General features: G+C 40.1%; 1 protein-coding gene across 3 annotated transcripts in view; it reads right to left on the bottom strand.

Annotated features, from left to right (window-relative positions):
* EML1 (EMAP like 1) overlaps positions 1 to 24,679 on the bottom strand; it is a 197,718-nt gene that overhangs the window by 92,763 nt on the left and 80,276 nt on the right. Inside the window, exon 1 of one of the 3 annotated variants that reach the window (XM_084630681.1) lies at positions 3,173 to 3,193. The exons of the other annotated variants lie outside the window; for them this stretch is intronic. The gene's annotated coding sequence lies outside the window, so the exon portion shown is untranslated. Of the gene's footprint in view, positions 1 to 3,172; positions 3,194 to 24,679 lie in introns of those variants that run through there. 3 annotated transcript variants of the gene reach the window in all.

Here is a 24,679-nt window from a genome sequence, read left to right as displayed (position 1 = left end):
TCTCTCTAAAATTGCAAAGTTTCAAAAAGTTCAATGAATAGAAGATTGTTGGGGGTGGAATAGATCTGGACAAGGAGAAGAAGTCTGGAGCTAAATGTGAGAAGGGAGGGACATATGCTTGTTTTGTTAAAATGTTATGTGTTTGCTGTTGAATCCACAATACTTAACTTTGTTGTTTTAATTAAATAAAACAATTTAAATGTCTGTCTGGCGATGTTGTCCTCCCAATACAGCATGGCAAGAAAATCCTCCAAATACTAATGAGTAAGCTGTTGAACTGGAGATAGTTACCTCCCAATAACTTCAGAAATATCTGCTTCAGTTACCTTTGGTAAACGAAATAACCACACAATCATTCATTTTCTGATATAGCTGTAAAACTAACCTGAAAAGTTTTCAAAATAAATCACTGTTTAAAAATGTATAGTGTGTACCTTCTAAAAATGAAACCTACATCTATCTCATAGTTGTGAAGTACATGTATTAAGGTTATAATAACCAACAAGAATGCACTTTTATGTAGAAAACCATGATTAAATAGAGTCTTCCTGACCAGTGATTTAAATCATGATTTAAATTAATTTGATTTAAATCAAATCCACCCTGAAAGAAAGCCAAACATGATAATACAAGGAAATGCATATTTAAGACACCCATACAAGTTTTACTCTGTAGTTTTGCCATGCAGTAAACATATCATTATGATTAATTATGATCATTATGACTAATGCCTGTTTGTGTCTGTGTTCCCAGATTTTGAAACCATGCTAGATGTTTTCATATTTTCCCCTGTCATGCCGTCACTACAAAGAGATGGTGACCTTTTTGAGAAGGGCATCTTAGCTGAGAGAAGCCTGTGGCCTCATTCCCAATGAAAACAATAGGAGATGTTAACCATTTTGAAAGAGGGTAATTCTTGAGATTCTCTCTGAAGGAGATTTTTCAGCCTCTGCTAAATAAGAAACTTCCAGTTTTGAAAGATAATGTGTAAAAATAACCACTGATTCTAAAATTTCTTTTAAAATACTACCCACTTCACTGAAACTACTCAAGATTCACCTCTCTATCATTTTTTTGTGTATACCATGTCTGAGCTGAGATCATGAAGACACACACAAAAATGTGACAAAGTGCTAAATTTGAATCCAAACTAATTAATGTATTAACTTGAAAATTCTCAGAAAATGTATTCTGTACTTAAAGGGTAAATATTGTCATTTTGGTAAGTCTGCATTTTTCATACGTAACAATGTGGGTTGAATCTCTGCTTTAATTGAAAAAACAACCAACCAACTCAACTTAACCTAAACTATGGAGCCTTGAGCTTCCATAATGACTGGATGGACAAGTTCTGTAGCGTCTATATCATTGAGCAACTCTTGATACAGATGAGGAATACACAACTGTTTGAAGAAAAGGAGTACTTGTGGCACCTTAGAGACTAACCAATTTGTTTGAGCATAAGCTTTCGTGAGCTACAGCTCACTTCATCGGATGCGAAAGCTTATGCTCAAATAAATTGGTTAATCTCTAAGGTGCCACAAATACTCCTTTTCTTTTTGCGAATACAGACTAACACGGCTGTTACTCTGACAGCTGTTTGATTAACTGATAGTTAATCTTCTGAGAAATGCTTTCTAATTCAGGTGATCTTTGATCAAGGAGGAATCTTTTTCAGGCCCAACGTAGTGGTCTTCTCATTTCATTTGTGTTACTTGGAAGCAATAACTCTTAGCATTTACTTTTACTTCTTAGCTGAGATTCTGTAGGATTCAAAAAAAACTCTGCATAAAAGAGAACATTCCTCATGCTCGTCCCTTTATTTTCTTATTAACTAATCCATGATCTCATAGATTGGAAAGATTCCTTATAGCAAATTATTCAACTAGATTGAGTCAGATGATAAATCTGCTTTCAAAGTATCTACCAGTTTGGAGCATCTTATTACTGAACTTAGCCAAATGTGAAGAAATGTCTGAAACAGAGCCAATAGAAGGATATGCAATTTACAAGTAAGCATGGTTGAAGTGGTTCAGCCTACAAATAACAAAAGGTAAATTCTGGAATCCCAGACTGTCAAAGGAAAGTGTTAAAAGAAGATATGCTTGCAATGTTATTCAGTTGGGCATGTTAAAATCAGTCAATAAAGTTACTGAGAATTTGTAAAGATCAATTTTCACACATTAATGGCAAATCTTATATGCCATTGCCAGAAAGCCTAAATCCGCATTATGGGCTGGCTGATGGTTTGGGAGATTAAGGAGTTTCAAAATGTATTATTTAATATTTGTATTTCTTTGAAAATTTAACAAATCGGTAGAAATAGGTTGTATGCCATGTTTGAGCTTGATTATGCACTGATTATGTGGAAGAATCTATAGGTGACATTAGTAACCTATTTAACTATACTATTAATTTTTTTGCATGGGCAGATGCCAAAATTCTGTGTAATATTTCAAGATGAGCAAAAAGACAGCAGATTAACCACTTATTTCCCCAATAGTATTACAAGTAAATTTAGACATGTCAAAATAATAATATTTAGGTTACATACAGCTCTGGGAAAGCTCAGTATAAAGGACACTCACAAGGCTGCTGTGTTTATGTCCCACTACAGTGGGCCCATGTGATCTTAAATTTCCATAGTCTGAGTAGGCTGAAGCACTGTCTGATTTCCTTGGCCTGGAAGGCACAGATCCAACCCACAGGCTCTCTTTCTGTAACCCCTTCATAGAACTGTGTCCTCGGGGCCCAGCTACCATAGGCCTCAAGGACCAGTGCTGATACCCCAAATTCCTCCATAGCTGAAGGACATCCTTTCTTGATGCTCCAACCTTAAGGGCGCTCTGGATTTACAGTTACCTCAGTAGAATGTGATAGTGAAAGCAAACAGACACATAGATTTTGCAAAGGTGTCTATGAGGACCACTTTTTATTTTAGATCAGTCATGACCCAGTACTAGGTCATGGAATATTAGGCACTGGGTCACTTGCAAATTTAAAATGTCATGATCTCTTAAAGTGTCTTTCATTACCATTTTAAAATAGCATTATAATCATTTAAATGTTGGACATTTTACTTATTTCCAGTAAGACTTATTTGTTTGCAGAGAGTTTCTGATGCATTATGCACTACATGCATACACAACGTAGCCATTTTGAATGTAATCACCTAATCTAACAAGACTGCTTTCCGCATACTGTCGGTTTTGTTAACGTTGTGGAGACTCAAGTTGCGAGGCTTGATCAACAAACTTTCGTGCTGAAAAATGGACCATTTTGTAATAAGAAAAAGAAGTTTGGAACACAGTCATCAAATCCATCTACATCTGAAAATGAAAATGCAAGTGTAAGTACATAGTAGGCAACAGAAAATTCTACAATACTTCTGCCACGTCAACCTCATCTGAACCATCTACTAAAAAGAAAACCAAAGTGTGAATGAGACAGCATAGTGATGCTTTTTTGAAATATGGTTTCATCACTTGTGCTAACACAAACCAAGATCCAAAGCCCCAGTGTGTTATTTGCAGCGAGGTGCTTGCAAATGAGAGTTTACAACCATCAAAGTTAAAAAGACATTTAGAAACAAAACATGGCGAACTCGTTGATAAGCCTCTTGAATATTTTCAGAGGAAGCAATGGGAATTAAAGTTATCAGCGCAAGTTCTTGGTCGGTCAACTATTTTGAATGATAAGGCACAACTGGCATCATATTTGGGTGTATAAATATGGCAAAAGAGAAAATGCCCCCTACAGTTGTCAAGAAGCTTATTCTTCCAGCATCTCTGAATATGGTGTGTACAATTCTTACTGAGAAATCTGCCAAAAAATTGAGAACTATTCCTCCCAGTAATAACATAATGTCTCGAATGTGTGATATTGCAGAGCATTTGGAAGCCCAACTTATTACTCGGTTATAGTCAGCCAGGGATTTTGCTATCCAATTTGACAAGAGTACTGACATTTCAAATTGCAACATTGTTAGTTTATGTGAGACATGTTTGGCAAGATGAATTTATGGAAGATTTGCTGTATTGTCTGATTTTACCAAAATATACAACAGGAGTACAGATACATGAAGCACTGCATGGCTGCGTATTTGGAAAATACAAATTGAACTAGACTAATTGCAAAGGAATTACAAGTGGTGGTGCAGCAAATAGGACAGCTAGAAATAGCGGAGTTGTGAAAACAATATCTGAGACAACTAGTAATGTTGTTTGGAATCACTGTTTCATTCACCACAAAGCTTTGGCATCCCAGATATTTACCCAATCTTAAGGCAGTACTGAAGGAAGTAATGAAAATTGTTAATTTCATTAACAGGAGCTCACTGAACAACAGGCTTTTTGAAGCGTTATGATCAGAAATCAGAGCACAGCCGTCATAAATATAAAGGCAAGGGTAACCACCTTTCTGCATACAATGCTATAAAATCCCTCCTGGCCAGAAGCAACATCCTGTTACCTGCAAAGGGTTAAGAAGCTCAGCTAACCTGGCTGGCACCTGACCAAAAAGACCAATAAGGGGACAAGATACTTTCAAATCTGGGGGGGGGGGGCTTTTGTTTGTGCTCTTTGTTTACGTGGTTGTTCTCTCTTGGGACTGAGAGAGGCCAGACAGAAATCCAGCTTCTCCAACCCATCCTAATCCAAGTCTCCAATATTGCAACCAGTATAGGTAAGCCAGGCAAGGCAGATTACTTTATCTTTTGTTTTATGTGAATTTTCCCTGTGTTAAGAGGGAGGTTTATTCCTGTTTCTCTGTGTTCTGAATCTGAATAATTCTGTAAAGTATTTTCCATCCTGATTTTACAGAGATAATAAAATCCTTCTTTTAAGAACCTGACTGATTTTTCCATTGTTCCAAGATCCAGGGGTTTGGGTCTTTGATGAGTTGTAACCAATTGGTTAGGATATTATTCTCAAGCCTCCCCAGGAAAGGGGGTGTGTAGGGCTTGGGGGGGGATATTTTGGGGCGAAGACGTCTCCAAGTGGTCTCTTTCCCTGTTCTTTGTTTAAAACGCTTGGTGGGGGTAGCATACTGTTCAAGGACAAGGCAAAGTTTGTACCTTGGGGAACTTTTTAACCTAAGCTGGTAAGAATAAGCTTAGGGAGTCTTTCATGCGGGTCCCCACATCTGTACCCTAGAGTTCAGAGGGGGGAGGAACCCTGACAAGAGCATATTCATTGACTGTTTCACACTGAAGTATGGTGGCTGCCACAGGGCAGAGTGCTTACAAGGGTGTACAAACTCAAGAACCAGAGTGGTAGCTGTGTTAGTCTGTATTTACTTGTATTGTATTGTAAGAAAATTTACATACAACAAAAATACAATGGGTATTGCCATAGCAATTGATAAGTCTCGTTAGAGTTGGTATGGCAACACCCATTTTTTCATGTTCTCTGTGTATAAATATCTTCCTACTGTATTTTCCACTGCATGCATCCGATGAAGTGGGTTTTAGCCCACGAAAGCTTATGCCCAAATAAATTTGTTAGTCTCTAAGGTGCCACAAGTACTCGTTCTTTGAGCTCAGGAATGAGATTCACATTTTTCTTCTAGAGAAACCGTCTAACTTGGCAAATTTGTTTGACGATGACAGTTGGTTAAATAAAGTTGTCATATCTAGCTGACATTTTCTCAGTTTTAAATGAACTGAATTTGAAGTTACAAAGAAGAGGCAATGGTTTGTTTAGACACTGCGAACAGATAAAAGCATTCCAAAATTCATTAGCACAAGCATGACTGAAAAGTAATTGTCTGAGCTACTACATGTTCCCAACACTGTTACAATGCTCTGAAGAGAATAGCATCAGTGAAGAAAAAATGAAATTAAGTGTCATAGTTACATCTGACTGCGCTGTGTAACAATTTTAGTTGCTACTTCCCTGCAGAGGGATTTGAAAATCTGAAGGAAAAATGTTGGGGTGAAAAATCCTTTTGCTTTCAAAAATCCTGAATCAATAATGGAGTAAAACTTGATGCCTGAGCAAGAACAAGAGCTGCTGCCACTCACCAGTGATAGCACACTCAAAACACACCACAAGTCATTAAATTTGTCATCCTTTTGGATAAGTATTTTCAAACAATATATCCACTATTAAGTAAGATAAGTGTTCTGTTGTTGCTACAGTTCACAACACCTACATGTGCGAACTGGGATTTTTGACTTTGACATGGTTAAAAACAAAAGAAAGAAACTGACTCAACAGCACATCTGATATGTGGGTAGCACTTTCACCTTGTGATCCACATTGGAAAGAGATCATGAACAAAAGGCAGGCCGTCCCATCACATTAAGAAAGTGAAATTCAACTTGTTAGTCTTCTTTACTGTATTTATGCTGTATTTTAAAATGTTTTACAAGTAACATCAATGTCTAATTTTATTTATTACTTGAAGTGAAGTGGTTAAAGCTAGTATTGCCCTTTCTTGTGATTTTAAGAAAACTCTAGTCAGAAGGTATTATTGTTTGACTCTAGTCAGAAGGTATTATTGTTTGGGTTGTGGGATAAGTGTATTTCTTCCATTAGGTTGTGAGAAAAAGAAGTTTGAAAACCACTGCTTTAGATAGTACAAACGATATACAGATCTAGACAAAAAACAGTAAACCCCTACACACACTTCTTTGCTTCAGTTTCTGCACCATTACAATATTCTCTTGGCTTAGCTCAGAATCCTCTCGGGTGTGCAGAAACCTACTAATGCAGCTCATGGCTTCTCCTCTCAATCATGGAGTCTCTCCCGCTCCACACCACCTCTGTTCTAGATCAGCTTTCTTTGCCCTTGGCTGGTCACAAAATCAGAAACACTCTCCTATGCTATAAAAGCATGCCCCCTTTGTTCCTCTCCCCTGCCTCTTGCTGTGTGAATTCTTGTGTTTTTAAGCTCTACCACTAACACCTGGTTTCTTTGTTCTGCTGCTTGTGAAATTCCTCTGCTCCAAACCCTAAGTCCCCTGCAGAGAAGTTGGAGAAAACTGGCCTCCCCCAGACTTCAGCCATCCTATTATTCTGTTGTGACCAGGTCAATTCACTGGTTGATATTGCCCTTAATGACTGTGTCTTTCAAAGTCAGACTTGTGGGTGCCACTCCCCTGCTCCTTAGCACAAGGAGCATGAGGCAGTACACAGAAAAAGAGTCATAAGACAGTTCACAAAAATCAAACTGTAATTTGTAAATTGTACATAGATTCCCCAAACTGTCACATCTTAGCAGTAGTTTTTTCAGAAAGAATTACCTCATTAAACTAAATGAACAGAACAGGCAATTTCGAGTGATCCATCCTCTATCCAGTCCCACTTTCTGGCAGTCGGAGGCTTATGAACACCCAGCACATGGGGTTGCATTACTTTGACCATCTCAGTTAAGAGCCACTGGTGGACTTATCCTTCATGAACTTATCTAATTCTTTTTTGAACTCAGTTGTACTTTTGACCTTCATAACATCCCATGGCAACGAGTTCCACAGGTTGACTGTGCATTGTGCGACAAATACATTCTTTTGTAAAAAGAAAAGGAGTACTTGTGGCACCTTAGAGACTAACAAATTTATTTGAGCATAAGCTTTCGTGAGCTACAGCTCACTTCATTGGACGTAGCTCACGAAAGCTTATGCTCATACAAATTTGTTAGTCTCTAAGGTGCCACAAGTACTCCTCTACTTTTTGCGGATATAGACTAACATGGCTGCTACTCTGAAACCTCACATTTTTTTGTGTTAAACCTGTTGCCTATTAACACAGCCCATCACAGACCCCAGCCAGGGCTGGATTATGGATAGGCAAAGTAGGCACAGGCCTACAGCCCAAATCCATTGGTGGCTTGGGCCAAACAGCCATACAGCACACTCACCTCAGCCAGATAGCCACGTTGTGGATCTGCCAGGACTGGCTGCTCATCCAGCTGCTGCTCAGGATGCTGTTCTTACCATGATGGAGGGGCGGCTGGACCAAGTACAAGTGAGTGGCATTATGACCTGACACACAGGATTGCAGTGCCACTCAGGTTTGACCTGCCACTTCTCCATCACAGTGAGCAGTGCCCCACGCAGCAGCAGGATGAGCATCCATTCCTGGTGGATCCACAGCATGGCCAGCCCAGCTGTGGTCATTGCAACATACAACCGTTTATTGTTATTTAGATTAAAAGGTAGGGGCTCAGAAGTGTAGGGCCCAGTGATGGATTAATCATGATCACTGCAGAAGGAATCCAGCAGTATAAAAATCCAACATGAGGCCCTGATCCTGCAAAGACTTAACTTTACACACTGTATAGTTCTGCTGAAGTTAAAGAGAGTAAAGTTAGCCACATGATTAAGCTCTGAAGGATCAGAGCTCTAGACTGTAAATTCTCTGGGACATAGACTCTATGTCATACGTTTGTACAGGGTGTAGCAGAATGGAGCCCTGGCCTCTAGTCATTACCACAATACAAATTAATTAATTAATTGTCATAAAAGAGGGTTGTGGTACTGCAAGGGTAAAATTTTTCAAGGAAATAATTTATTTGCTGAAAAATGCAGTTTTTGTCAACCCAAAACTAATCGTAAATTTGACTCGTTAGTGTAAACTGGAAAAAAGTTTTGCAGGACCAGCTTCAGAAGGGTGAGTGAGTTATAATCTTTAGATGTGGGAGACCCATGTTTGAATCCCTGCTCTGCAGTAGGGACTTGAACTCATAGATTCATAGATATTTAGGTCAGAAGGGACCATTCTGATCATCTAGTCTGACCTCCTGCACAATGCAGGCCACAGAATTTCACCCACCACTCCTGCAAAAAACCTCTCACTGTCTGAGCTACTGAAGTCCTCAAATCGTGGTTTAAAGACTTCACGGAGCAGAGAATCCTCCAGCAAGCGACCCGTGCCCCATGCTACAGAGGAAGGCGAAAAACCTCCAGGGCCTCTTCCAATCTGCGAGCGTTTGGAAGGAGGAAAATTCTTTCCCGACCCCAAATATGGCGATCAGCTAAACCCTGAACATATGGGCAAGATTCACCAGCCAGATACTAAAGAAAATTCTTTCCTGGGTAACTCAGATCCCACCCCATCTAATATCCCATCACAGGCCATTGGGCCTATTTACCATGAATATTTAATTACCAAAACCATGTTATCCCATCATACCATCTCCTGCATAAACTTATCGAGTTTAATCTTAAACTCAAATCTCCCCCACTTAGAGATGAGCAGCCTAGCCACCAGGCTATAGGCTATTCTACAGTAAATTGCTCTCAATCTCTCCTCTTGAAGCTGTTCCATTTTATATGACTGCTTAACTGCTGACTGGGCCAAAGAGCGAGAATGACTCTGTAGCCTGCTGATGAAGGCCCTTACCTGGGAGGCATGAGATTTGGATCCAAATCTCTCTGACAGATTCAGAGGAGATATTTGAATTCACATTTCCTACCCTCCAGGCAAGTGCTTAGACTGAGGGCTTGTCCACACTTCCGATGCTGCAGCTCCACCAGTGCAGCTGTGCCACTGTAGTGCTTAGTGAAGATGCTACCTACGCCAACGGGAGAGCTTCTCTTGTCAGCATAGGTACTACACTACCGCAAGAGGCAGTAGCTATGTAAATGGGAGAAGCCCTCCTGACATAGCACTGCCTACACTAGGAATTCAGTTGGTATAACTGTGTTGCTCAGGGGTATGGATTTTCCGCACCCCCTCTGCAATATAGTTATACTGACGTAAGTTTGTAGTGTAGACCAGGGCTGAGTTCAAGTCTTTACCCCAGAATAGGGATTCAAAAATTTGTGTCTCCCACATCCCAAGCAAGGGCCCTGACCACTGTACTAAAGGTTATAAGACTAACAAGAGCACACACATGGTCTTCTGAAGCTAGCCTGGAATGAAGTGTTTTGTATGACCCGAAATGGATTTTGGAATTTGTCTGCAAATTGGAAAACATTTTGGAAAACAAATTGAAATTTTTTTGATTTTTTGTTTTGCTGGCTGAACCAAAAAAAAAAAAAAAAAAAAAACACACTTTGCCTAGCTCTAGCTTCAACCACTCGAAATAGCCCCCGAAATTGGAGCAAATTCCAGGAAGAGGGCCTTGGCCAAGCCTTTTGGTGCAGTGCATTGATGAAACAACTCTACTGGTGGGCCCTGGCAGAAATTAAAGCTGCACGAACTGGTGGAAACTACAGGGAAGAGTTGGAAACAAAAATATAACCTGCACGCCCTCAGAGGTGAATCTCTTTTGTGGCAAAAAGTTTTAGAGGCTGCACCAGCAGGCCTGAATTTTGCATAATAGTCAATAATCGTCAGCTCCACTATGAGTTACTAATAAATAATTTTCTGCGCTTATCTAGCAGCTTTTATCTAATAATTTCAAGTGCTCTCTAAAAATGAATTACTCATGTAAATCTTACTAGAATCCTATGAAGTAGGTATAGTAAAAAATAGAGTAATCACTTCACCTTTCTCTGAAATGCAGCCAGCCTTTGGAGAGGACATGACAGCTACTGAAAAGGTATACTATACAACAGACCAGCACAGATATTTAAGAATAATATGACAAAAGAATGCTGAAAATGAATTTAGGGAGTGATAATATAAGTATCAGAGACAGAATTTGACCAGGACACCTGGGTTAACACTGCTACCCACATACAATAATGTTAGGCCATAAGTATGTCAATCAGATGTGGTTATAAAGATTCTGCAGTTTACAGGCAGAGAAACTGAGACAGTAAGAACATGGCCTAAATTTTCTGAAGTGTCCACTAATTTTGCAGAGCTGTCGAGTGTCACACATCTCATGTAACGCTCACACATTTGGCAGCCCTCTCACTCCTCCTCACATCACAGCTGAGATCTCATGTAACTGGAAGGGCTGCTTTTTCTGGCTGCGTGGGGCTACAATAGCACCAACTTGTAGATAATCTCTCTGCTTCTGTCTCTTTTTACCCCCTTCTAGCTTGGAGCTTTGGTACTGGGGGAGGAGGGAGTAGTTTGGAAGCAGGGTTGTAAGGCAAGAGAGCGGGAGACTCATAGACTTTGAGGCAAGAAGAAACTATCACAGTCATCTAGTCTGACTTCCTCCACATTGCAGGCCACAGAACCTCACCCACCCGCTCCGATAATAGACCCATAATCTCTGGCTGAGGTACTGAAGTTCTCAAATCTTGATTTAAAGATTTCAGGTTATAAAGACTCCACCATTTACACTAGTCAGATTGGAGGCCAGGCAGAATGGGGGGCTACTCCATGTCAACCGTATACCAAACAACTCTCCAGCCCTAGCCTCCCATTACCACTGCAGAACCTGTACCAAGGCTCTTCCCGCCCTCTCAAAACCCTGTCTTCCCTCCTCCTCTGCACCGCTATCATTTGAGGGGGAATGCTTTTTGAGTCTGGGGCACAGGGGTCTCCCACATCACTAGCCCCATAGGTACATTCTGGGTCTAGGCTGCCAGCAGGGAGGGAATAAAAGGAGAATCAGAAGGGAGGACAGCCGCCAAAACCCAACTCAAAACCCCATCACATAGTGCTGGGTTGTTGAGAGGAGCCTTTTGCTGTGGCACAGAAACAGTAAATTGGAGCAATGATGCAGTTCCTAGGTTTACATGGGAGAAGTCTAGAAGGCACCACGACTTCTACTGGTGGCTGCTTCTAGGGTCTAAATGAGCATGGTAACTCAGATCAGATCTCACACCAGAGGATTTTTTGTGTGAGAGAATAAAGAATAACATGACAACAAGATGACAGCTTTGTTTCCTTTGACAACACCATGCTGAGGTACTTATGACAAAAAGTTTAGTGTTGACTACAATACATTGTATTGACTAACTAACTAGTTTAGAAGGATTAAATGTTAAAAAACTGTATTTTTCTGATGCAATGTAAATCCACAATTGAAATGAAGCAGAGGTTTGCCACCACTTTAAATCTGAATTTTTACTGGTTTCAGAGTAGCAGCCGTGTTAGTCCGTATTCGCAAAAAGAAAAGGAGTACTTGTGTCACCTTAGAGACTAACAAATTTATTTGAGCATTAGCTTTCGTGAGCTACAGCTCACTTCATCAGATGCATTCAGTGGAAAATACAATGGGGAGATTTATAGACAAGAGAACATGAAACAATGGGTGTTACCATACACACTGTAAAGAGAGGTTTCAGAGTAGCAGCCGTGTTAGTCTGTATTCGCAAAAAGAAAAGGAGCACTTGTGGCACCTTAGAGACTAACCAATTTATTTGAGCATAAGCTTTCGTGAACTACAGCTCACTTCATCGGATGCATAAATACCCCACCCCCCCACCCCTCACTGTTCCTCAGACGTTCTTGTCAACTGCTGGAAATGGCCCACCTTGATTATCACTACAAAAAGCCCCCTACCATCCCCCCTCCCGCTGGTAATAGCTCACCTTAAGTGATCACTCTCTTTACAGTGTGTATGGTAACACCCATTGTTTCGTGTTCTCTGTGTATATAAATCTCCCCACTGTATTTTCCACTGAATGCATCCGATGAAGTGAGCTGTAGCTCATGAAAGCTCATGCTCAAATAAATTTGTTAGTCTCTAAGGTGCCACAAGTACTCCTTTTCTTTTTTTGAATTTTTACTGCATGTGAACTTCTCCGTCTGATGCGTACTTGACTGATTTACTCAAATCTGATGCTCCTAAATTGTACGAGATTAGACCTTTCCCTGTAAGAAGCAGTGGGTTTAAAGACTAAGGTGATGCTATTTAATCATGTTATACTGGGAGGTTAGACATACACTCACACACAAAATTCGTAACTAGAAGCTATTTAGAAATTGCTTTGCTTTTCATTAAGACAGAAAGCAAAACTGGTTGCCAGCAAAATGTTAAGGAATGTGCTTTGTAATTTGAGTTCTGTTAATTGCAGAATGATTATTCCTTTATACTCTCATCACAGAAAGCTAGATTAATTTGAAAGCCCCGAACATAGAAAGTAAGGTTTGTGTGGGTTGAGAAATTATACGTAAATTTTTAACCTGACACCAGTAAGAACAAAGCAATATCTATCCAGAGGATTCTTCTGAACAGGTAGGACAACTTTTCAGTTCACTCTTTACCCTAATATATGTACTTAAAATCAGATTAGCATTGCAAGGATATGCCCTAGTTCTGAATGATTAGGTCTGTCTCATATTGTGCAATAGGAACTGGCCAGATTAGTTTTTCCATGTGCTCAGAAGAACAAATTAACAAAAAAACACCTTTTAGTAAACAGTACTAATTTGCATGTCCACCTAAATCCACACACTACACAATTTTTTGGAAGACTAAGGGGAAAGGTGACTTAGAAATAATTACAGTAACACTTATGCAATATGAAGAGCCACACTGTCAGCTCTCTAACAATAATAATAGCTTCTGTAACCTAAATTATTGTGTAGCTCCTACATATGTAATAAAAAATTGTTAAATATGAGAAGAGTTTCTTCCTCCTGCCTTTAGACTAAATATATTCCCAATCGTAGTCCCAGTACTTATCAAAAATTATTATATTTTAAAATACTCTGTGAAGAATGTTCTTGTCTCTTTACTGATAGATTTGCTAATAGAAAATTAATCAAAAATATAAACTGCCTAAAATCAGGAGCAGAGTTTAAAAGAAAATCAGCCTATAATAGTAATCACAATCGTGAGTCTCACAGCTCGGTGCCCTATTCTCATTAACAAAATGAGAGAAAAAAATAAAATGAACTTAGCAGTAAATTCTCAGCAATCTCCTCCTTGCTAATTAGTCAGCATTCACTAAACCAAAATTCAGAGTATGTGCCCTGGAACTGCATGTAGCTAACACTCTCTATTTAGGAGATTCCCACGTTTTACACCACAGGGGAAAGTGGGAATGGTTATTTCCCAATAGAGTTACACATTTTCTTTTAATAATAAAAGATTATCTAAATAAAAGTTTATTTCTTCTATGTATGCATCACTGAGTTGAAGAAACTGCTTCCTCAGAATAGGCTTGTCAAAGAAAACACTTTCAATTAATAGTTATAGTTTGTAGTTCATGTGGTCAACACGATTTATGATTCCTTCTACTGTGTTCTGGGAAGAATCCCTAGAATAAAAAATTAGGGGGGAAGGGGAACAGAAGAGGACAGAAAGAAGCCCAGCAGTAGCACAATGTTACATGTACGGATAGTAGCTTGAGACTCAAATGGAAATATTTGATCCCTTACTACCTGCCATTAGAAGTACTGCAGAGACAACCTGACCAATCCTGTTAGAGCCGGGGAGGAGTAGGGAGATTGAAAAGTAGTATTTTGTGGCGGTGGTGTTTTTTAAATTTCCTTGATGGCCTCTCAGGGCATCCTACTTTTCTGCAATACATCTGCCTTAATATTGGGAGAATAAAAGCAGAAGGGGGATATGGCAGTACAGTGGGAAATTCAAGGGAATTCTAAACATAGAATCATAGAAATGTAGGACTGGAAAGGACCTCGATAGGTCATCTAGTCCAGTCCCCTGCACTGAGGCAGGATTAAGTATTATCTAGACCATACTTGACAGGTGTTGTCTAATCTATTCTTAAAAACCTCCAATGACAGAGATTCCACAACCTCCCTAGATAATTTGTTCCAGTGCTTAACTACACTTACAGTTAGGAAGTTTTTCCTAATATCTAAGCTAAATCTCCCTTGCTGCAATTTAAATCAGTTACTTCTTGTTTTGTCCTCAGTGGTAAAGGAGAACAATTTATCACCCTCCTCTTGATAACAATCATTTATGTATTTGAAGATGGTTATTATGCCCCCATTCAGTCTTCACTTTTCCAGACTAAACGTAAGAACTGCCATACTGGGTCAGACCAAAGGTCCATCTAGCCTAGTGTGCTGTCGTCCAACAGTGGCCATTGCCAGGTGCCCCAGAGGGAATGAACAGAACAGGTAATCATCAAGTGATCCATTCCCTATCACTCATTCCCAGCTTCTGGCAAACAGGCTAGGGACACCATCCCTGCCCATCCTGGCTAATAGCCATTGATGGACCTATCCTCTGTGAATTTATCTAGTTCTTTTTTTAACCCTGTTATAGTCTTGGCCTTCACAACATCCTCTGGCAAAGAGTTCTACAGCTTGACTGTGAGTTGTGTGAAGAAATACTTCCTTTTGTTTGTTTTAAACCTGCTGCCTATTAATTTCATTTGGTGACCCCTGGTTCTTGTGTTATGAAAAGGAATAAATAACACTTCCTTATTTACTTTCTCCTCACCAGTCATGATTGTATAGACCTCTGTTATATCCCCCCTTAGTCGTCTCTTTTCCAAACTGAAAAGTCCCAGTCTTATTAATCACTCTTTATACGGAAGCTGTTCCATATGCCTAATAATTTTTGTTGCCCTTTTCAGAATCTTTTCCAATTCCAATATATCTTTTTTGAGATAGGGCAACCACATCTGCATGCAGTATTCAAGATGTGGTCGTACCATTTATATAGAGGCAACACCTTTTCTGTCTTATTATCTATCCGTTTCTTAATGATGCCCAACATTCTGTTTGCTTTTTTGACTGCGGATGCACATTGAGTGGATGTTTTCTGAGAACTATCCACAGTGACTCCAAGATCTCTTCCTTGAATGGTAACAGCTAATATAGACCCCATCATTTTATATGTAGAGTTGGGATTATGTTTTCCAATGTTTTTTCAATCTTTCCTTGTAGGTCACGTTTTTGTTGCCCCTTTTTGGACTTTCTCTAATTTTCCGACATCTTTCCAGAAGTGTGGTGCCCAGAACTGGACACAATACTCCAGTTGAGGCCTTATCAGTGCTGAGCAGAATGAAAAAATTAGTTCTTATGTCTTGTTTACAACATTTCTGCTAATACATCCCAGAATTATGTTTGCTTTTTTTCAACAGTATTATGTTGTTGACCCACATTTAGTTTGTGATCTGCTATAACCCCCAGATCCTTTTCTGACATCCTTGGATCCAGTGATACATGTGGGCTCATCTTCTTTGTTACTGAGGCTGGAGATGGAACAGGTCTCCCTTCACAACCATGGCAGCCCTATCAGAACTGGGTGGATCTGATAGTTCTGATGTGCAGAAATCAGCACTGCTAAACACTGGTAATCTTGCTCCTATGCTTCTTTTTCCTCGGTGCTTCAGCATCTAAGAGCTAAGGCACTGAGAGCCACTTACATCCGTCTTCTGGGATCTGGAAGAGGCAGTCAAAACCAACCCTCGTCCTGCAGCTGCAAGGGTTATGTCAGGGTCAGATCACCGTGGGGCATGAGGTATGGCACAGTGACGGCAACTGAACTGGTCCTCATCCTTTATTCTGTTACTGGGACAGTGGGATCTAACCATATGGCCCTTCATTCGGCCATATATCACCTCAGGGCCTTCAGTAACCAAGTCTGGTCCCGATAGGGATTGTGGCTTCTTGGAACCCTTCCATCAATCAGAACTGATGGAGGCAACGCTGGGGCAACTGATGGGGGCAACGCTGACTCTTTAGACTTTGGAACTGAGGTCTGAACAGATCCAGAGGATCTAGCCTCCAAGGCTTCCTTAAGCAGAAGGAGTTGCAGATGAGTCCCGCTGTCTTTGTGGGCTCTGGGGGTGAAGCGCTGAAAGATCAAGGATCCAGAAGGTGAGTGGCCTTCTTCCAGACACTTCAGGCACTACACCAAGACAGGTGCATTGTGTGAGATGTCCGACACCCCATCCATAGAGGGTGAGTGTGAGGGACTTGAACTACAGCTCACATGAGGCACCACAGCATCTTTTCTGAATCTAGATATTTCCATTTTTGGCCAAAAGTTTCTGTGGAACAAAATATAATTTTTCAACCAGTTCTAACTACACTCACATTTATAAGGAACATCTAAGCACCAATATCAAGCCTCTGAACACCAAAAATAATTCCAGACTAGCAATATTTCAAAAATGGTACCAAATATGGTAATAAGAGAAGACTTCATAAAGATGATGATGGAGCCTCACGTCAATTGTCGAAGCACGAGGATTCTGCAAATACTATAGGGATACATGTATGTGAGAGGCCAGATCAATGAAAGAATTTCAAACACCGTTACACGTAGGACAGATAAGACTCTCCATGATCATTGCAGGCTGTTGTATCCTTGCTTTGCGCTATTCATGTTTTTTACATAAGGTGTTAATGTATCTTGCTTCAAAGTGATTAACAGTGACATGACAAATCTGCCACCACCTTGCTCTGTTGTGAGCTGTTGCTTCCCAGCTGCTGGAGTCAACCTGACATGCTTTTGAAGTTTGACTTTAGTGTGTCTTTACAGTGTGCCTTACTTTAGCTGACCATAAAATATGGCATTGGGTATTCTCGAGTGGAACATATAAATATGATGCCCAGACCAACACAGCTCTGAGCATGCTCTGAATGCCACACATCCAACAATGACTGAGTTTGATGTGCAAGAACTAGATATTACAGACACTTGTAATGAGTGACTGAAAATTAATTCCACATTCTCATTAAGCTGAAATAAAGAAAATTGGTTCACTCATTTATTATGAGCTACTGAGTAAGGTAAAAACCAGATTTGAACCTTGACTTTCCTATCAGAGGTCACGAAAAGATCATCAGCCTTTCTTATTGGATTTCAACTACGCAAGTGCCTTTTTGAACTAGAATCTTGAAACAAGAGTCCTTTTGAGCTGACTGACTAAGATCACCAGTATTATTTATTGGTTTTTAGCCAAGAATATAGCAAAAATGAGAAAGTGTGCTATAGCACTGATATTTATGGCCACATCTGTAAGGATAGTGGCCAGTTGTCAGCATATTCACATATTAACAAAAAAAATAAGTAAAAAGAACAGTATTAAATTTGCAAAGTCAAGCACTCAAAAGTTAGGAAATGGTTGCTTGTACAACTTTAATTCAGCTATCTTGTGTATGTGAATTGTGACACAGTCTTCAAGTACATGATCACATACTATTTTTCCCCACAGAATCCCAGCCTCATTCAGTGCACAAGATGTACTATCACAGAAATGTAAGGATGGAAGGGACCTCAAGAGGTCATCAGGTCCAGACCCCTGCACTGAGGCAGGACCAAGTAAACCTAGACCATCCCAGAAGGTGTTTGTCCAACCTTGTTCTTAAAAACTTCCAATGGTAAGGATTCTATAAACTCCCTTAGAAGCCTATTCCAGACCATAATTACTATGATGGTTCTCAGGGTACCCAGGACCATGAGTCACCTTGTTACCCCCCTGCCTCCAGCATAAGGGAGTCTTGCCTGTGCTTAGCTGGGTGCCTGCTCTTTGACACCATCAGCCTATCAGCCACCCAAGCACTCTCTTCTGGGCAAGGCTACCCCTAATTTTGCTTTGGGTTGCAACTTAAGGTGTACCCCAGTCCTCAAGCCCCTTTGAAGCATTCCCCTGTCTCCTAATCCACTGAAGACTCACAGAAATATTGGACCTGCTGTCACCAAGGGAGCAATGTACCCACCAGCTTGTATGATTCAACTCAGGATCAGCACCTTGCTTAATGTCACAGCACTTAGATATATCTATAATGAAAACAAGGATACGTTTATTACCAAAGATTGAAGGTTCAAGGGATTGTGAATAAGGATAATAGAAACAAAAGGTTACATATAAAACAAAATCATAACATGCTTTCCAGAGACTATACTTTTAACAGGCTGTCCTCCTGTCTAAATAAGTTTACCTCACCCTAAATGTTCTCTGCAACGTTTCAACCAAGGCTAGTTGTGATTCCCTTTTCACGAATCTAAACACACTTCCCATTTAGTCCCTAGGTGAAGGATGCCAGGGTGTCTTTTTTGTTCCCCAAATATAGTCCAGCAAACCTTTGAAATATATCTCAAAATAAGGTTCTCTTCCCTCATTTTGTTTCGCTAATTAGTGTTAGTTCCTTTCTGAAATTCTTACAATCCTTCATCTGCACTCAGCTTAGACAAGTGATGGGAGACACACTGTGAATGAGACAATATTTAACTTACATTTCAACAGCCAGATAGATGGATACACATCTCTTTGGCTGACAGAAAACCTGTTCGTCAACTCAGGCTTGATATAGACTTTAAAACATATTGTCAGTATCTATACATAACTCCTCATATATTATATATACATACATTTCACAAAGATGCTAATGTGATCCTATCTTTCATTTAAGACCTTGCATGACTTTCTTTGGTGACCCAGAACATAAATACCAGAATCAGAATGTTCCTATAACATCTTTGTCAGTTGGCATGAAGGAGTTCTTGGGTCACAACTACCTTTACAATTAGAAAGTTTTTCCTAATATCTAACTTAAATCTCCCTTCCTGTGGATTAAGCCCATTACTTTTTGTTTTACCTTCAGTGAACATAGAGAACAACTGATCACCATCCTCTTTAAAACAGTCCCTTAACAGATTTGAAGAACATCAAGTCCTCGGTCAGTCATCTTTTTTCATGACTAAACGTGCCCATTTTTTTTAGCTTTTCCCCATAGATCAGGTTTTCTAAATTGTTTATAATCTTTGTTGCTGTGCTCTGGATGCTCTCCAATTTGTCCACATCTTTCCAAAAGTGTGCACCCGCAACTGAGGCCTCACCAGTGCTGATTAGAGCAAGACAATTACTTCCCGTATCTTACAGAATAAGCTACTCCGGTTCATACACACCAGAATGTTTTTAGCTTTTTTCACAACTGCATCACACTTTTGACTCGTATTCAATTTTTGATCCACTATAACCCCAGGTCTTTTTCACCAGTACTACCATCTAGCCAGTTATTCCCCATTTTGTGGCTGTGTGTTTGTTTTTTCCTTCCTAGGTGAAATACTTTGCATTTGTCTTTATTGAATTTCATTTTATTGATTTCAGACGAATCCTCTAATTTGTCCAGGTCATTTTGAATTCTAATCTTGTCCTCCAAAGTGCTTGCAACACCTCCCAGCTTGGTGTCATCTGCAAATTTTTATAAGTATACTCTTCACTACATTATCCAGGTCATTAATGAAAATATTGAATGGTACTGGACCCAGGACTGACCGCTGCAGCACCCCACTAGATACATCCTTCCAGTTTGACAGCAAACAATTGATAACTACCCTTTGAAGACAGACCCTCAGTTTGAGTACCCCTGGGCTAGTCCTTATAGCCTGATTATCCTCTATGTGCTCATAAATTGATTGTTTAAAAATTTATTCCAGTATCTTTCTTCTTAATTGAGCAGCTGTCAAGGTTCCTCCCCCACTCTGAACTCTAGGGTACAGATGTGGGGACCTGCATGAAAAAACCTCCTAAGCTTATCTTTACCAGCTTAGGTCAAAACTTCCCCAAGGTACAAAATATTCCACCCTTTGTACTTGGATTGGCCGCTACCACCACCAAACAAATACTAGTTACTGGGGAAGAGCTGTTTGGAAACGTCTTTCCCCCCAAAATACTTCCCAAAACCTTGCACCCCACTGCCTGGACAAGGTTTGGTAAAAAGCCTCACCAATTTGCCTAGGTGACTACAGACCCAGACCCTTGGATCTTAAGAACAATGAACAATCCTCCCAACACTTGCACCCCCCCTTTCCTGGGAAATGTTGGATAAAAAGCCTCACCAATTTGCATAGGTGACCACAGACCCAAACCCTTAGATCTGAGAACAATGAAAAAGCATTCAGTTTTCTTACAAGATGACTTTTAATAGAAATAGAAGTAAAGAAATCACCTCTGTAAAATCAGGATGGTAGATACCTTACAGCGTAATTAGATTCAAAACATAGAGAATCCCTCTAGGCAAAAACTTAAGTTACAAAAAAGATACACAGACAGAAATAGTTATTCTATTCAGCACAATTCTTTTCCCAGCCATTTAAAGAAATCATAATCTAACACGTGCCTAGCTAGATTACTTACTAAAAGTTCTAAGACTCCATTCCTGGTCTATCCCCGGCAGAAACAGCATATAGACAGAGAGAGACCCTTTGTTTCTCTTCCTCCTCCCAGCTTTTGAAAGTATCTTGTCTCCTCATTGGTCATTTTGGTAAGGTGCCAGCGAGGTTACCTTTAACTTCTTAACCCTTTACAGGTGAGAGGAGCTTTCCCCTGGCCAGGAGGGATTTCAAAGGGGTTTACCCTTCCCTTTATATTTATGACAGCAGCTATTCAATATTTTGTTTTCTGCTCATTGTTCAGTGTATGGCCTCATGCATTATTTACTAAACACTATTCAAATGCTGATCTGAAGACAGAATTATTAGTTTCCTTATGGGCTTTTCTATGGTGCCCATCAATACAGAATATGAGTGCTTCAAAAAAAAGTATTAATTTATTTTCACAACACCTCTGTGAGGTGAGGGGCTGGTATAATCCCCACTTTACAGAGGGGGAACTAAGGCACAGAGATTAAGTTCAGAAGTACCCCCTAAATTTTGGGTGTCTAGACTGAAATGCTTAGAACCTGATTTTTCAGAGTACTTAACTTTATATAGCTACAACACTTTACATGTTCAAATCAGAGCACGCATTGACTTCTGTTGCAGCTGTGAATACTCAATATTTCTGCAAATCAGATCCAGGGTCTCAAGTCAGGAGCCCAAAAAATGAGGAACACACAATTAGTGGCCACTTCTGAAAAGTCTGATTTAAGTGATTTGCCCAGCATCACATATGAACTCTGTGACACAGAATGGAGTAAAATCCAATTTTCCAGAGCAGCATTCAAGCATCTTTACGATGAAACCATCCTTTCTCTTCATGCAATCCCCTACCTCACTCACTACACACCTTCCAACTTTTGCAACAAATGAGGTGGGGAAGGGGGGTAGTCCCTGAGAGCACAGGAGTCAGGCTCTCACTCCCTGCACTCAGTTCTAGTGTCCAGCCCCACCCTCTGGTCACACATAGGATTGGTGAGAGATACTTGAGAATGCTCACTAAAGGTGAAATCTTCAAAGATTTTAGCTGCTAAAATTGAAGAAGTTACTACTGAGCATGTGCAAACTGTGATTTTTCAAAGGCTTATATAACTTGGACAAATTTGGGCAGACTTTCATGGGGATTGCAAAGGCACATCCATAACACAAACTTCAAACCCCTGCCAAATTTTAAGTCCATCCACTAATGCACAGGAGCACCAGAACTTTTCAAGGAAGTTCTCAAGAATTTTTTTAACATAGGCAAAACAATGTATTTTTCCCTAGCTTAGTTCTCAAAAACAGCTGACCCAGTTTGGGTGAAATTTTCCAAAATAATTCTCTCTGAGGCAGACACCAAGCATGGAAAATTTCAGCTCAAACTTAAAATTTGGCAAAGTAATAAGCCACTGAAAACAGGGTCTTATAGTGTCAGCCAACTTTAACAACACACAGTCCGACCAACTCCATTTGTAATATAACACACACATACATGCACACACACAACACATAGTCACTGATCATGCAAACAGATGTACTAGTGTAGCTCCTTAAACCCATGCAAAATTCCATTAAGTGATGGGACTTGACACTAATTGGATTCCCCTTCAATTGCCTCACCTGCACAGCACCCATTAATCCATTTCCCCTGGGATTACTTTGAATACTAAATCAGCTTCAAGGATCTCCTCCCCACTGACTTTACCTGAGAACAAGCTTCCAGAGAAAATTTTCTTTTTTCCCCTTCCTTTCTTTTTGTCTTTTAATAGTGTTAGATGGAATCCTGTGGGTGAGAATGAATGGGTTGTAAAACAAGGTGAAGACCTTGTACATTTCAGCAAATGGGGGGTTGGCAGGGTAAAGGTGTATGTGTTAATGGGGCATATTGGGGCATTGCTGAAAGAGGGCAGAGTTAATGTTGTATAAGCAAACTTTACTGGGTGTTTCCTGATTTTCAGAAGTCTGAGTTTTGTTCAACTCAACATTCTGCAAGGGGATTACTTACTCCAAGCAACCTTAACTCTGTGTTAACGTAGTTTTTTGCCATTAAATTTTCTAATTCGTTGAACAGGAAATATATATTTTTGATAGGAGTTAGTACTCCGACCTCTCCACAACCACAAGCAGGGAAGGCATCTCCCAAAATCCTCATTCCCTGGTTTAAAAATGTTTCTGTTGCCACTATTTCTCACCCTCCTATAGCCAGACTCAAACGCAGTGCCTGGAGTGAAGGACTACTGTGTTACAGCGAAATGGTGATGCTGGTCGTATTTCAGAATGGTTGGAGGGTGTAATTTGTGGCAGGCTGGCAAGAAAAATCCAAGACAGGGTTTCTGTTCCAAAATACTGACAGTTTTATGTTTGAGAAAAAGATCATCTGACCCCTGTCCAAAAGATATACCCAATCTCTAAGAAACAGTGAGGAGTCAGAGTTTGTAATGTTTCTATATCACACAATACACATTTTCTGGTCGACCATGAACCTTCTAATTTCCTGATTCATGTTTTTTCAACACTTATTAATAGCTTTCATATTGTTCCTGTAACAATTATTCAGATGCTCAGCCAAGGCAGAGAGAAACAACATAGTTTCTGGACACAAATCTCTGATGCGGTTTGAATCTGCTCTCATACATATTCCTGGTGTACAACTCTGACAAAGGCACAGATCATTTTTGCCCAAGTGAATAACTTCTGATAGATCACAACCTCTTAAGCTACTTGTTGGGTCCTGCAGAGTGGGCAAAACATGATGCCTATGCAGGCTACCTCTCTCCACCAAAATCAGCCTATAGTTAGTAATCCCCATGTCATGGTGTACTCCAAGTTCTCCTGAAAACTTCTGTAACACTGACACAGGAATTTCCCAGAATCCACAAGTTGGCAACCCTGGAAGCGCGCATATTTCTTTTCCCTCAGCAGCCAAGGTACCTGCACTGTCAGGTCCAAATCTCCATGCTGTGTGACGTTGGAAACACCACATTAACTTGCCCCAAGATCAGGACGTAGCCACTCCCCCCCTCCACATCTCCCCCAGGAGCTAGTAAAATACAGATTTTCTCAAACAACCAATCCAAGCCTTGCCTACAACCCATTCTTATTTCCTGCCGCCTCCACAGTTGCAAGACCCACACAAAAAGTGGTCTCTCTCTCCAGCTCCTCCTCACTTGATATAACAAAAATTGTGGTTAGACTGTCTGCTCACTATTCTGCTGTGTTCATAGTAAACCTCCCCATAAAATAAAAACACAAAATATAACAGAGACAACTTGTAGCAAGCAACATGAGTTATTAAATCTTTATTGCACAAGTATACAAATGGTTGGACTAGAAGCACTGGTGGCAGGGCATTCACCAAGGCAATGGTGTTGGTACATTCCCTCAAACTATCAGACAATCATAAAGAGGCTGCATAGAATTAGTCTCACAGTTTTTTTCTTTAGTGGCACATGGCCAAAGTAATCTTTCCAAACTGTACATCTATGTAAACGAAGAAGAGCACATGTTCCTAAATACTGTTCACAATTTGGGTCCCTCAAATACTTCGTATGTGCCATGCACTACCTTGGATAAATCTTGACAGATTGAGACCATTTTGACCCCCATCACAGCAACAGTTTCACCTCTAGCTCTGTGCAAAAGAAACCTCACCCAGAAACTTTTTGGAGAACAGCTATTTTTTCAGACCTTATATCTCCAGAACCCCTGTTCCAAATGACACCATATTTGGGTCACCACTTCTACTCTTCACTCCCATGAGGCATAGCAAATATCAAGAAAATCCAAATAAGCATGTGAATTTTAGAACATTTAGGAG

This window comes from Lepidochelys olivacea (assembly GCF_965140295.1).
Source record: "Lepidochelys olivacea isolate rLepOli2 genome assembly, chromosome: 6".
NCBI lineage: Eukaryota > Metazoa > Chordata > Testudines > Cheloniidae > Lepidochelys > Lepidochelys olivacea.
The sequence above is the reverse complement of the archived record's forward strand: the minus strand, read 5'-3'. Positions and strand labels throughout refer to the sequence as shown.